The sequence below is a fragment of the Trichosurus vulpecula genome, chromosome X, assembly GCF_011100635.1.
Source record: "Trichosurus vulpecula isolate mTriVul1 chromosome X, mTriVul1.pri, whole genome shotgun sequence".
NCBI lineage: Eukaryota > Metazoa > Chordata > Mammalia > Diprotodontia > Phalangeridae > Trichosurus > Trichosurus vulpecula.
In genome coordinates, this window is record NC_050582.1 from 3,148,276 (window position 1) to 3,163,948 (window position 15,673).

A 15,673-nucleotide genomic window follows, 5' to 3' on the forward strand; every position below is an offset into this window, starting at 1 on the left:
CAGCAAAGCCTTCTGTTAGAGTGGGGGGGGGGATGGTGGATGGAAATTCAAGGCTAACCACAGCACCAGCAAAGCAAGCAGGGGAATGGGATTCTATTCCTAGTCTCGTCCTTGACTGCCTGAGCAAACGAAGAGCAAATGAATAAAGATCTTTACATCTTAGTTGCTGCCCAAGGGAACAGAAGTGGAAAAGGGGGAAAAAAACAAACCACAACCCTACAGATCCTTTGGGGTAGATGAATTGTTACTAAGATGAAGCAGCACAACCATGTATAAGTTCTGTCTGGGAGCCATGCTTAAGGAGAATTACACGTAAGCTTTGACTGCCGTCCTTACTGCACTATGAGGCGGTGCTACCCAATGGCCACAGCCTCCTCCAGTAAGACAGACCTGGACTATATTAGATCGTACATCATAGGTACGTAGTGTTGTAGCACAGCTCCAATGCATTGCCTCTAGAGGTCACAGAGTTTGGGAAAACAATTCCAATCCTTTTTGAGCTACTGATCACCTATTTTGTGACACTCTACTTTCTCAGTTTCCACCACACAGTCTGGACACTCCTCTTACTTCTCTACCCCTAATTCCTTTCTTATATCCTTGTCTGCACCTCTTCCTCCTCTTTATATTCCCCAATTTTTAACTCTGGATGTACAAGAAGACTCAGTCCTTGGTCACTGGGTTTTCTCTATATATACTTTCTCCCTCAGAAACTTCATCTTTTCCCTTGCATCCAACTATCATCTCAATGCATATATAACTTCTAAATCAATCACTTTATCCCTTACTTCTGACAAACTACAGTTCTCAAATACTCTTACAATCTACAAGACAGCTGAGTTATATGTTCCCTTACCTCACTCATGTTCCTCCTTTTTTCCCCTTGGAGAATTTTACACATGAAAGAAATACTTCCCAGAAGTACTGAAAAGAAGAGACAGAGCGCAAATCAACAGAATTCACAAGACACTTATGTAAATGAATCTCAACTTCAGAAATTTCAGCAAACTCCAAAATTTCAGCAAGAGAGAAGATATCACAAATGGTCAGAAAGACACAAATCATATGCCCCAAAACACCATCTCAAAATATACAAGATTTATCATCCAAGATAAGAAAAGACAGAAGAAACTGGAATGCAATATAATAAAAAGCAAGAGATCAACCTTCATCCATCCCCAAAGTAGCTACTGAGCAAAGCAGTAAAAAAAGCTTTGTATTTTTGTTTTTAACTCAAAGGCCTTCCAGGCATTCCTACTGAAGGAAACAGGCCCAGGCAAGGGCCACTGATATTCAAATCTACCATTAGGATAAAGCTGCTGTAAATGACCAGAGAATAAATGATGACTCAAAGTATTTACTTCCTTAGCAAAATGGGATATCAAAGAAACATTAAGGAAATAATGACTAATACCTGATTGGCAAAATCCAGGGAAAGGAAACACTAAGGAAACGGGGAATCTCCAAGAAGGTAGAGCAGGCAATCCCAAATAATACCCATATCTGGGATTGGAGGAAGGATGGGAAGTGTGGGAAAATTTACATAAGTAAAAGTAGAATTTCAGGAACTGTTTTTAGTGATGTGGGTGAGAGTGTATGTGTGCTACAAACTCTTGGACTGGGTCCTTAGAATGACTCAAACTTGATTGTAACTTGTGCTGAGAAAACTATATAATAAGATACATGGCTGATGAAAAGTTAGATTTAATTATGACCCTGAATTTAACTGCATTAAACGTTCTCCATAAAAAAGGAAAATAGTTTCAGTACCTAGCAAAAAAAAAAACCAAGCCCCAATAACATATAGCCAATATGAAATACATCCAAATGTAAGAAAACAAACAAATTTAAAACAAGAGACTGGAATATAACGTATCCTGGTTTAGCCAAAGCCAAAGCTAAAGTTACAGTAGAAAACATTAAGAGAAATAGGAAAACTATATCTTGGCTTAAAGACTCCATAACAATAATAGCATGTCATATTTAAATATCACTAAGGGTAAACCCAGGCTGGGGTAGCCAGATGGTACAGTGGTTAGAGTGCTGGCCCTGGAGTCAGGAAGACTCAGCTTCCTGAGTTCAAATCCAGCCTCAGAGACTTACTAGCTGAGTGACCCTGGGCAAGTTAATTGTTTGCCTCAGTTTCCTCATCTGTAAATGAGCTGGAGAAAGAAATGGCAAACCACTCCACTATCTCTGCCAAGAAATCCCCAAAAGAGATCATGAAAAGTTGGACACCACTGAAAATGACTGAACCCTCCCACCCCATGCCTCTTCCTCTCTACCTCTCAGAATCCTTAGCTTCCTTCAAGGATCAATATAAGCACCATGTCTGTCCTCTGACAGGCTGTTCCTGATCACTGCCCCACCCAAAATGGGAATATTTTGTACATATCCTTTATAAACATACACAGACACAGACACAGACACACACACACACACACACTATTTTCCCTAATACAGGAGAGCTTAACCTGGGGTCTACGGATAGACTTTGGGGGAGAAGGTGTCTGTGAACTAATTTGGGGGGAAAGTTTACATCTTTATTTCAATAGAATTCTTTTTCTTTGTAATCTTACAGTTTCCTGGCCTCCTTGGCTGCCTTCAAGGCCCAGCTGAAATGGCACCTCTTACAGGAAGCCTTTCCCAGACTCTCTTCCTTCCCTCTGTTGCCTGTCTCTAGCTTATGTGCCCATGGTTGTTTGGATATTGTCTCTCCCGTTAGACTGTGAACTCCTTGAGAGCAGGAATATGTTGTACCTTTCTCGGCATTCCTGGTGTTTAGCATGGTGCTGGCACATAGTAGGCGCTTAAAAATGTTTCCTGACAGGCTCTTTTCTTTCATGCTTCATTTCTAAACCTGCTTCTGAGCAGAGGCTACCCCACCAGACAGACTGCCAAAAGAGGAATCCATGACCCAGAAAAGGGGCCAAGCCCCTGTTGCCACAAAACATGAGCTCCTTGAGGAAAGGGCTCATTTCGTTTTGGCTTCTGTATCCTCGGTGCTGCTTAGCACAGGTTCATTGACCAATTGCCATAGGGAGCAGAAGCATCTGTATATTCGAAATTATTTCTATCTGTATTATCTGCATTTTCTAAATAAGGGAAACTGAGGACTGGAGAGGTTAAGTGACAGACCTGGGTCACTCAGTGACAGCAGGGCTTGGGGCAGGAGTGAGTCCAGAGACTCCATTAAATGCAGCTTGCTTTCCAGGCCCACCCCATACCTAGCAAAATGCAATCAGCACCAAATATGCATACAACAAACAACCTGGCAAATAAATAAGGAGTAAAAAAAAGCCGAGGCAGTAAGAAATCACTAGGAGGAGACTAATATTCCATTCTCAGAAAATTTACAAGTCAAACAGAGAGATAAATAAAGTAGTCAGAGACCTGGATTGGGGGAGGGGGGGATGCAAACAAAACTGCACTCAGTGAATTCAGGGAGAAACATGGCCCTGCCGAGTTCCCGAGCATATTGATTTTTCAAACACTCCCGGGACTGTCACAAACGTTGGTCACGCTCTAGGGCATAAAGAACAGACCCATAAACGCAGAGAAGCAGAAATGTCAAACATTTGCTTTCTAGATCACAATGTGATGAAAATAATCACGGAAAGCTGATTAAAAGATACTGACCAAAAGAGCCCCAAAACAATTTGCTAAATAATGTGGAGGGCTAAGGACAAAATCATAGAAATAAACACTTTGAAAAGGGCCGTTCTATATTCATATCATCATGTGGAATGTGATACAATGACATGTAATATGCTATATAACATGCTATAACATATATGTGTATGCATACATGCATACACATATATACATATAAAACAAATAATGCTATAACATATCAAAATGTATGGGCCACAGCAGAAGCAGTGATCACGAAGGCATCTGTATATTAATGTTAATATTAACCAAAGAGAAAAAGCAAAGGTTAATGAGTGGAGAGGGCAATTTAAAAACAGATGAACCCAAAACAAGGATGAAAAAGAATAAAAATTGAATAGGTGAAATAAACAAAACTGAAAACTACAAAATACAATTAACAAAGGGCAGGACCAATGAATAAGTTACTAACTCTTCAGCCAGCTAACTGAATCACCAAAGAGCAAACAAAGCACATTAGCAAAACTGAAAATATCCGTGTAATGGATGAATATCTACAGTAATATAAAATATTCAACTCAGTCCAACAGGAAATAGGGAACCTTAGAAAGGGAAACTCACCAGGCTACAAATGAACTGCCACTGGAGAAAAAAACCAACCCCTGAGATTAGATGTTTCACAAGTGAATTCTATCAAAAATGTAAAGAACAAAGAATCCCTATGCTATAGAAACTATTTTGAAAAATAGGCAAAGAAAACATTCTATTCATTTATTCTACAAGACAAATACAATCCTAAGACCTAGCCTGGGAAGAATAAGGCACAGAAAAAAAATTCCAAACCTGTATCAGTAAGGAATATAGATGCAAAAAATATTAAGTGCTGGAAAATAGACTTCAGCCATGCACTCCCTCACAGACCTTCCCCCCACCCTTCCTGCCAAATGTATTCATTATGGCCAAGCAGAATTTATACCAGGCATGTGAGGGTAGTTTCATAGGAAAACAATGAATATACTAAATCATATCAGCAACAAAAGCAATTAAAAACACATGCTCGTATCAATGGTTGCAGAAAAAGCCTCCGATAAAATACAAATACTCATCTATGTTAAAAACACTATAGCCGAGAAATAGAACCCTCTCTCACATAGTGAAGGAAAAATGTAACTGAAACCAGGAGCTCACGTTACTTGTAATTGAGAAACATTAGAAGCCTTTCCAATAAAAACAGGGGTGAAGCCAGGATGCCATAACTAGCGGCATTATTCTGGGAGAGCCTGCCGGGGCCAACGTTTCTACACTCGGGAGAAGGAAAAGGGAACGAAAGAGGCAGTGGCAAAGTAGAGGCTAAAATAATTTTTTGGTGCCTAATACAATTATTAACCCACAAAAATCATCAGTGTGCTGATATATTCCCTTTTTCAAAAGAAAATTTGATATGAAATAACCAAACGTATTCAACAATCTAAGAGTTAGTAGACCTGCCAAGACACACAAGACTTACATAAAAACGACAAGAAAATAAGAACGCTAAAAATGGCTGGCCCCTCTGGCCCAGAGAGCCCTGTGTGAGGCCTAGATCCCAGGATACCATCAACAGACAAAAATACCTGTTGGTATATAAAATATTCCCGCACTAGAAAACCATGTGGCCAACGTCTGGGGAGTAGCTGACTCAATTATGGTATATGAATGTAATGGAATCCTCCTGTGCCATAAGGAATGAAGAGAATGAACAATCCGAAGAAATGGGGAAAGACTTCCATGAATTAATACTTAGCCCGAAAGTCAGGGCGCCAGTAAGTAATTAAACCTCAAGCTAAACAGCCTATGCTAATCAGCATGAATTAAACATTTCATTAACAATCATTTTGTTTGCCATCTTAGACTTTAGAAAAGCTTTGATGCAGTGGGAAGAGCATTCTACATGGAGTCAGAGAGAGGGGCAAGGGTTTGAATCCCAGCTCAGTTATTGCCTACCTCTGTGACCTAGGCATGGGCCTCAGTTTCCTCATCTGTAAGATGAGGGGGTTGGATCAGGCAGCTGTGCTACAGTGCAAAGAGGCTGGATTTGGAGCCACCTAATTACCATCTGATTTTGTGCCTAACCTTTGGGGAGGGCCTCAGTTTTCTCATTTGTAAGATGACTGTCAAATTTGTCAAATGATAGCCTCCCTTCTAGCTCTGACATCCTGGGATGCTCTGAAATGATTCAAATGACTCCAGTTTCTGCTGATCAAGGTCGTTTGAAAAGAACAATGGATTTGGAACTAGAAGACCTGGGTTCAAATGCCTCCACTGACACTTAGTAGCTGTGTGATCTTGGGCAAGTCACTTAACTTCCCTTTACCTCGGCTTTCTGTCTGCAAAATAGGAACAATGATATAATGCCTGGTAGTCACTTCCTCACAGGACTGTTGGGAGGGTCAAATGAGATGAAGCACTTTATAAACTAGCAAACAGCTAAAGATTAATCTGGCAGCTTCTTTTCTACAAATAAAGAAACCATTGGTTCTGCAAGCTGAGCCGGGGAGGACCCCTCTGGGTCTCCATTTCTTCCCTATAAAATGAGATCATTAGACCTTTCAGTCAGTCTCTTTCTAGTGCTAAATCTATGACTGTAAATAGGAGATTCACTTTCAATATTTGAATCACTGACAGAGACACCGATGATCAGAGAGGCCCTTTTGGGGTTGGGTTGATGGGGGCCACGGAGCCACTGCCACCCCATCACTCACCAGGACTGACACAGGCCAGAAGAGTTTTTGCGTTCAGCGTTTCCCCAAGGTCTCAAGACACCATCCTAATACTTCGCACCTGGAGAGAACCTTACTGTGGGCACTGATTCAAAAATGCAAACCACACAGTGCCTTTAAGAAAAAAATGGGCATGTTTCCCAACCTGACTTTATGAGGTTTGTGCCTAATCCTAGGGCAGGACCACGTATAACAATTTTAAGTCTGAATTCATCTTCTGAAAGTTTAAAGAAAACAGGAACAGGAGAAAAAGTGAAGAGATGGGGAAGTTGGGAGGCAGAAAAAAAAAATTGTAGCGGAGAATAGATCCTTTCGAGCTTCTCTGGCACCACAATTAGCAAGCTGTATCAAGGGGGTTCCTAAATTGACTGCTAACCGTGGCTAAATGTAGCTCTAAAACACCTGGGGTGGTGGGGGGTTTTTTTTAACGAATTGAAAGACCCCATAGATTTGAAGAGTTTTCAGAATTCCTGCTGCCAGGCAGATGGAGGCAGGGCCCTCAAGCAAACAAGACAAGTCAAAGGCTTAATTCACCAGCCCAAACACCTTTTGCAAATGGGTTATTATTTACACTTCACAGTACACACGCCCATAAATGCCAGATCGTCAAGGAGCTACTATTGAGGTTGTGCAAGAAAGTCAAAGAAACTCACCAGCAAGTGACACACCATCCTTCAGGCCTCAAAGAGAACTAGGTTACTTAGGAGAAGAGGGCCCCAGCTCGTGCTGCCTATGTGTTCAGATGACATTAAGGCACGGGGACTGGCCTTGCGGGTGCGGATGAGTAAATGGGACTGCTGGGAGCCAGCTGGCACTGAAACCAAACACTCAAGTTTCCTCATCTGTCAAATGAGGGGGCTGGGAATTGGAATCCTAGGAACCTACAAGCAAATGTCTGATTGCCAGAGTGAACACCATGTGGACTGGGCCACCCCATAACAGCTAGTCCAAGTCAGTGATGCCCAACAAAGAGCCAGGGTTTTATCGGTGTTGACATTCCCTCCACCGATGCTGATCCCCACCCTTCTCTGGCCAGGGTAAACAGTCTTCCAGAGTGACTGTGGCCAAAAACCCCACCCAGCACATCACTGGGCCACCCTGGTGATGGGCTTCTCCCAACCAGTCTCAAGAGGTCTTCTGATAATAAAGGCCCAGAGTAAGCCCTCACTTAAGCTTGGGCCCCACAGGCACGGTCCACAGGGGAGCTGTCAGAAGATGAGAGCAGAATAGTGGCTTACGATACCACAGCATTCTGCCCAGAGTCTTATTTGACCATTCTAGCCCTGGAAGAAATAGTAAAGCAACTCTCGTGCCCACTGTCCACAAAAGGAAACAAAGCTACCTTGGGCAGGTGGTAGACCCAGGGCACCAGATCGCTGGACCCTAAATCCAGCACTTTCCATAGAGTCTGGAACTTTAATACCACTATCACTCCCCCAACTGTACCCCCTAAAGGGAGGTGCTGGGTATGCTTTAAAATTATTAAAGTGAGGGAGACAGCTTTGTTTTGTGAAACACATATCCTACACCTTAAGCTCACCAGCAACACCCTGGCACGTCATAAAAACAAGGTGAGGAATTCTAGGTGAGGCTCCCTCAACAGGCTATGTCTACCAATATTAGGGTACCAAGGCAAAGCCTGTGCCACCACGAACTGTAGTGGGCCAAATTCACCTGGGAAATAAAAGCTCTAGAAGCACATGTGGCAGTGGAATCAGGGGCCTTGGCTTGAATCCTGGCTCTGCCACTGATGACTGGGGACTGTGACTGGGGTCATGGCATTTCACTTGCTTTGGCCCTCCATTTGTCCATCTCTGGGCTAGGTGACCTCTAATGTTCCTTGGAAATCTAAATCTATAACCCTAGAAATTACAAGGGAAATAATGGGGGAGGGGAGAAGCAGGAACGAAGGCAGCATAGCCATACCAGAGGTCAAATTAGCCTTTAAGGCAAGAATCATCAAAATTCCCTGGTACTGGTTAAAAAGCAGAAATGTCTATAGGCAGAACAGCACGACAGTGTTTGATAAATTCAAGAACACAAACTCCTGGGGGAAGGGCTCCCTTCTAAATGAGAACTGTCACAAAGCGGGTTGGCAGAAAATGGGGTTAGACTAGCATTTTCTACTATATACCATAAAATAAGCACCAAATGACCAAAATAAAATTTTTTTTTTAAATTAGAGGATATTGAAAAAAGGTACCTTTTACAACTATGGCTAGGTGGAAAATTCTTAACCAAAGGATAGAGGTGATCACAAAGGTAAAAGAAGCTATTTTAATTACAAAAAAATTTTTAGAAAGCTTTTCCCCAACAAAATCAATGCAGCTAGGATAAAAAGGGAAATTGCACAGCGGGGGGGGAAATAATCTTTACATGATATATCCTTAATACAAGTCTAATATACAAGATAAATAGGAAATTGATACAAATATGACCAAGAATCACTCCCCAGTAGTTCAATAATGAACTATCATTAACCATAGGAAAGAATGCTTCCAAGGACTCAGAAGAAGAGAAATGTAAATCCTAAAAACTGCGGATTTCACCTTGAATTGGCAAAGATAATAACAGACAGCTATCTTCCTATAGTGCAGTAGGATCAGTGAGTTGTTCCAATTGTTTTAGAAACCATTCAAGATGATGGAAAATTATTCACAAAACCATTCATAAGTTTTGTTTGATGCACTGATCTCACTATTACTGAACAAATAGCTAGCTCAAGGGGATCCAAATCAGAAAAAGCCCACTTATGCTGCCCCAAAATTCAAAGTAGAACTTTTTGTGGTAGCAAAAAGCTGTAAACAATGGGGCTGCCCATCACCTTGGAAGCATCAACAATTTGTGGAATCTGAATGTAATGGGATACTCTTACACTATAAGAAATGACAACTGAGAACTTTCAGAGAACCATGAGAAGACTCATACTAACTGATGCAGAGCCAAATAAGCAGAGCCAAGAAAATGTACCAAGTACACTTCCCTCAAACCCTTCCCCCTCTCCTACCTGTGCCTAGCACATAGCAGGTATTTAATGCTTATTGATTACCATAACTACAATAAAGGATCCAAATATAATTATAAGGAGAAGAACGTTTATTCCCTAGGTGAATTTGGTCCACTGCAGTTCATGGTAGCACCTTAATATTGACAGACACAGGCTGTTGAGGAAGCGACTCATTTCTCACAGTTTTTATGTAATGCACAAGGGTGTTGCCTATGAGTTTAAGGTGAAATATGTGTTTCACAAAACAAAACTCTCTCTTACTTTAATTTTATAGCCTACCTACAGCACCAACATCCTTCTAGTCCCCCAGACTTGCAACCTAGGAATTATCCTTAACTCCTTACTCTCTCTCTCTCACCCCACACATCCATCCAATCTGTTGCCAAGGCCTGCTGATTGCAACTGTGCAGCACCTCTTGGATACTCCCCCTTTTCTCCTCTGACACTGCCCCCATCCTGGTGCAGGCCCTCATCTCCTCATGACTGGACTACTGCAATAGCTGCAGGTGAGTTTACCTGCCTCAAGTCTCTCCCCACTCCAATTCATCCTCCATTCTGCCACCAAAGTGATTTCACTAAAGCATAAATCTGATCATGTCACCCCTCTTCCTCAAAACCTGCAGTGGCTCTCTATTACCTTCAGGATCAAATACAAAATGGTCACTATTTGGCATTCAAAACCCTTCATGACCTAGCCCCCTCCTGCCTTTCTAGTCTTCTTACACCTTACTCCCCTACATGTACTCTTTAATCCAGTGACACGGACCTCATGGATGTTCCATAAACAAGACACCCATCTCGGCCCTGGACATTCCGCTCTCCCTCCTCTACTCCCACTACTGACCTCCCTGGCTTCCTTTAAGACCCAACTAAAATCCCACTTCCTACAGGAATACTACTCCAACCCCTCTTCATTCCAGTGCCTTCCCTTTGTTAATCATTTCCTTTTTCTACTGTCTAGAGCTTGCTTTGTATATATTTGTTTGCATGTTGTCCCTTCCATTAGATTGTAAACTCCCTGAGGAGAGAGATTGTCTTTTGCCTCTATTAGTATCCCCAGTACTTAGCACAATGCCTGGCATGTAGTGTGTTCCTAAAAAAATGTTTACTGATTGATTGAAATAACTATAATAATGAATCCAAATATAATCAGAAGAGGAAGTTGAATTCTGTCATAACTAATTTCAGGCCTGGAGAATGAGATAATGAAAAGGCTCTTGTCCTCTTAACCCTTTCGGAAGAGGGCTTCAGCACATGCCAGCCTCAGTCATTGCAGCCTTTAGTTATAAGGGATGGCTGTGGACAGAGAGAATATGGGCAAATGATGGTGGCATCAAAACAAAAGGCCTCAAAAACTTTAAAAATCTATTCTTAACAGCTCAGGAACAGAAGCAAAAAAAGGTGTAAGAGAGGGGTTGATAGAATGGGGGGGGTTGTCACAATGAGGGCAGAGAACTTGTTCAGGAAGATTGCTGGAGGGGCCAGAACTAGGTTACAGAGGGAAAATGGGATTGAGGGTCCTACTTTGAGGAGATGGAGAAGTTGTAGGATGTGCCCATTCTCAAGTATGGCTGTTAAAGGGTGCAAAAGATGCTTTGAGGAGCTGTGTGGACAGGGCAGCTAATGACACATATAATGACACTAGACATTCAGACAAGCTCTTCCCAAACAACCTACTTCAAATCACAATTTGGGAACACAAGCCTTTTAGAAGCTGCAGATGAACAGTGTGATGCTGACAAGAATAGGGAGCCATAGCATCTCAGAGGGCACCTTAGCCACCTTCCTGCAGTACTAGATAGTACTGCTGGCCTCTGCTGGCATATTGCCAGTGCCAAGGAATTCATTCTATCACAAAGGAGCCCAGTCAACTTTTGAAGAACAATCAGATTGCCAAATGAATTCCAATGATGATGACTGGGCTGGGGGTGTCAAGACCTATGACTTCACAGGCGGAAGGCACTCCAAGGTCGAAATTCTCTTTACCAAGGAAAGGGGGCACCTTTTCGGGAATTTCCAGTCTTTGAGAGCTGTCTGGAACTCTCAGAGGTTCAGAGGTTAAGTGACTTGCCCAGACCCTTTTTAGTCAACTCAAATTCGAATCCTGAGAAAGTTTTTGTCAATCCTTGTTTCATGTCACCCAACACATTTCCCCCTATTTCCTCAAAGGCTCCCAGCTCCTACTGTGGCCACTAAGAACAGAAAAGAAGTTCTGAACTCTGGGACTACAGACTGACTCTTGGAATACCTGGGCTGTCATGATACTACATCTCTCAAAGAACACTGGGGCCTGGGAAGGAGAAAACAAAACCATTGCCTGAGGGCCTTGGGTGGGCGGGGCAGGCCAGGCAGCTGACTTGGTGCAATCAGCTGGATCACTGATTGATCAGCTAGCCCTGGGAAGGACTTTGGGCAGAGAAGGAGATGGTGTCCAAGGTGACTGTGCAGAGTTAGAAGCCCAGGACATGGCAGGAACAGCCAAAGGGAAGGACTCCCAGGAGGTCAGGGGGCAGGAAGCTGTCCCTCGGCCTGTCCTCAGCCCAGAAAGTGGCCGGAGTAACCACTGCCCCTCCACTTGGAACTCAGTAGGAGCCTCCAAAAGACTCCACTGGGTGCCTTTTAAACTGACCACAAGGCACATTCTCTCTCCATTGGCTCCAATTCATCTTTAATAATCTAATAATCCCCTGAAGCTAAGAGGGAACGAGGAAGCCCAGCTCTGCTATGGTAAAAGGGCTTGAACACCTCAAAGTGTTAGAGGAATGTGAGCGATGATTTCAGAAATCACATAGTCTTTACACAGCATCTACTCTGTACAGACAAGAGGAGGGGGAAAAAAGACAGGAAAGCAGGATCGTCCCTGCCCCTGAGGTTCATTGGCAAGGAATCCATGAAACAAGTAACCACAGCCTCTGAGGAGGCAGGAGCCTCAAATGCCCTCAAGGGGAGAACTTCTTCACTTTGGGGGCACCATGGCCCCCTGTGGCAGTTCGTCCAGAATCATCTTCTTAAATGCACAAAATAAGATAGAGAAGATTAGAAAGGAAGCAAATTCTATTAGAACAGTTAGCCAAATATCAAGTAGGGCCACAGCCCCCAGGCCAAAAATGGTGGTTCCAGCACAACCCACCCAACCATACTCCAGCTGAGGAACCCAAGGCCCAGACAAAAGTTATTGAGTTATTGACAGGTAGAAGAAAAGGCCAAAGGCAAGATTCCACCCCCAAGGCCCCCATCTACACCTGGTAAGCCTAAATGCCCGAGGGCACCACCAAGGCTTCCCACTAACGAGTCCCCAACTAAATCCTCTGCTAATCCAATCAACATCTCCCCCACCCTCCAGAACACACACCCTCCTTAAAGGACTTCTCCCAGGTTCCTAAGTACATAAAAATGAACGTGTCCCAGACCAGATCCTTGCCTAGGGGTGGGGAACCTGTGGCCTCAACGCTGCAGATTTATTCTGTAAAATTCGGATTCAGTCAAAAAGCCAAACTTAAGGTTCTAGAAGACCTCATGTGACCTCGAGGCTGCAGGGTGCCCACCCCTGTCCTAGCCCCAACCCATTAATCATCATAAATTCCATCTCACAAATCTGCCTCCATCTCTCCTCTCTCTGACACAGCCACCACCTGAGTGCAGCCCCACCCCCACCCCCCACCATCTAGCACCTGGACTATTGCAACAGCCGCCTGCCTCCAGGCTCTCCGAGTCAGCCATGGACTTCTTTAAGCGAAGGGATGACCATATCACTCACTCTTCTACTAGGGCCTCCCTAGCACCCCCAGGCCCAAATGCAAACTCCTCCCGCTTTTAAAGCCCTTCACAACCTGGTCCCTTCTTCCCTTTCCAGGCTTCTCACACCTTACTCCCTCCATGTACTTAGAGACCCAGGGACAAGGGCCTCCTGGCAATTCTTCTCACGTGGTGATTGAGAAACTTTTCAGAGGCTGTTGCCTAGGCCTGGAATGCTCTTCCCTCCTAGTCTCCGCCCCCTGACTTGGTCTTGGTCTAAACCCCACACCTTCCACAGGAAGCCTGGCTAAGTCTCCTCGGATGTTTGCCTTCTGAGGGTTCCTCCAACACATCCTGTGTCTAGCTTATATGTCTCCCCCTTTAGACTTTGGAGTTCCCTGAAGGCAGAAACTGTCTTTTGCCTTCCTTTGGATCCCCAGCACCTGGCACACAGTAAGCACCGAATAGATGCTTGCTGACTTGACCTGTGTGGGCAGACAAGAAATTGTACTCAATCATTTCTTTCTCTTTCTCTCTGTTTGTCCTTCATTCTGGAAGAGGACCATGACATCAGGGAGGGGATGCCATGACATGCAAGTGAATTGGATTTAAGCGAGGGAGGGCCGGGCAAAGTCACCAGCCTCACTTTCTCCTCCGGAGCCATCTGGAGCCAGTGGCCAGATATGGATCAGGACGACTGGAGGTGGCCCAGGATGCTGTGCCTTTTCAAGCTAAGGTCTTTAATGTAATGATTAAGGCTTAATAAAAAAAAGAGGCAAAGAAGGGCCTCTTCCAAAACTAGATCTGGGAGGGGAAGACCCTTAGGGTGTCTGGCCAAAACAGAAACAATTGTTATTTGCATTCATTCTAAGCCGATCAGGCCCAAACAGTGACCTAGTAGGGCTGGGCTCCATTGTAAGGAAGGAGAGATTAGCAGATTAACACTCCCTTTGGATGCAAAACGTCCCAGCGGCCTTTATAAAACTTTCTGGCCACCTACTCTATGGCATCTAACTCAATTATACCGCAAGAATAAAGGAAGGGGAGGGAGGTTGAGGGAAGTTGAGGGAGAGGGAGCGGGAGAGTCTGAGTGAGTGTGTGTGAGTGTGTGTGAGTGTGTGTGTGTGTGTGTAAAACCGTGGACAGTGCCCCAGACAACGAAGGTGACAAAGTGCAGTGGTGAAGGGAGCTTCTTCACCTGGGAGCGCCTTAGAAAAGTCCTTGTCCCATTATACACCCAAATTCCCATGAGAACCACGGAAGCTTCAGCAGCGTCGGGGTCCCTCAGCACCATTACAATGGCAATGAGCACGATTTGCAAAGATATCGGTGGATCCGCACAGCTCCCACTAGCTTAGCTGTCCACCAAGCCCACCGCCCCGAAGCTTCACAGCTGTTTGCTGCCCCCAGCTTGGCCGTGGCCAACCCACAGTCAACAGACTGCAGCTGACCGGCCTCTCTCTCCATTCACTTACCTTGGGAGTCAGCAGTCCTGGGGCGTCTCTGAATAATCAGTGGGTAGCATGAAGACGCTGAACTCCTGGAAAGAAGGGAAAGGCTCAATTAGGAGGTGCTTGGCTGGATCTGAGGCCGAGCTGCCTAGGGAGGTCAAAAGGCCGAAGATAAGCTTGGCTTTTTTCACCATTTCCAAAGAAGTATGGAGAGGTATGGGAGAACGAGCCCTTGACCAAAAGGTGAAGAATGATTGACTTGGGGAGCAGAAATGGCCCTTGGAGATCATTGGAGAAAAGAAGCATTCCCCTTCTGGGGTCTGTCCTGGTTCTGCTGTCCCTACCCCTGCTACCCACAACACAATGCAACCAAAGCTCTGGATTAGCTAGGGCTCTTTCCCTTTCTCCAGCCCAGGAGGCGCCTTTTACCTGAAGCCCAACTCCCAACCCCCACCCCTTTAGGGCTAGGTTCAGGGGGTTTATTTAGGCTTTAGGATTAAGCTAAAGGAAATCTGTGGATCCTTGGGCCAGTTTCAATAAGCCTCCCTCCCTCCTCAGCCTCTCCTCTTGCCAGGAGTTGTCAAGCTTGCCCTTTCCCAGAGCCCCGAGATCACCCAGAGAGGGTGCTATCTTAGCTGTGCTTGGCCCCTCTCCCCCAAAGATCAACAAAAAACCCAACCCAAAGGGCCCTTCCAGGGGGCTAAAAGTCTCCTCCCTCATCCTGCCCCCACTGCAGCAAGAAAAGACAAGTTTACTACAGTTACCTAGGTTACCACAGCAAAAGAATGCTGGGTTTTTTCATTCATTTTGGAAGTTTCCACCTTAAAAATATATTTAGCATAACATTACCTATTGAAGAGAACCTTCTAAACCCAACCTTTCTGTGGCTCCCCCTCGCAGGGAGAAGTCTTGGCAGGTCTGTAATAACCCAGTGGAGGGCTGAGGCATCCTCCAGTCCACACAAAAGGGACCAGGGACTCCCAGCCTAAGGGCCCGGCCCAGGGAAGGAAGGATTTCTGATCTGAAAACCGATGAGGAACTAGAGAGCTCCCACACCCAGTGCCTGGGGAGTAGATTTCCTGGAGACCCTCCCCAGCCAAGAGCTGCTG

General features: G+C 44.5%; 1 protein-coding gene across 1 annotated transcript in view; it reads right to left on the bottom strand.

The window, feature by feature from the left end:
• The window catches only part of CLCN5 (chloride voltage-gated channel 5), a 94,884-nt gene that overhangs the window by 49,798 nt on the left and 29,413 nt on the right, over positions 1–15,673 (bottom strand). The window contains exon 2 of the mRNA XM_036740194.1: positions 14,589–14,653. The gene's annotated coding sequence lies outside the window, so the exon portion shown is untranslated. The remainder of the gene's footprint in view (positions 1–14,588; positions 14,654–15,673) is intronic.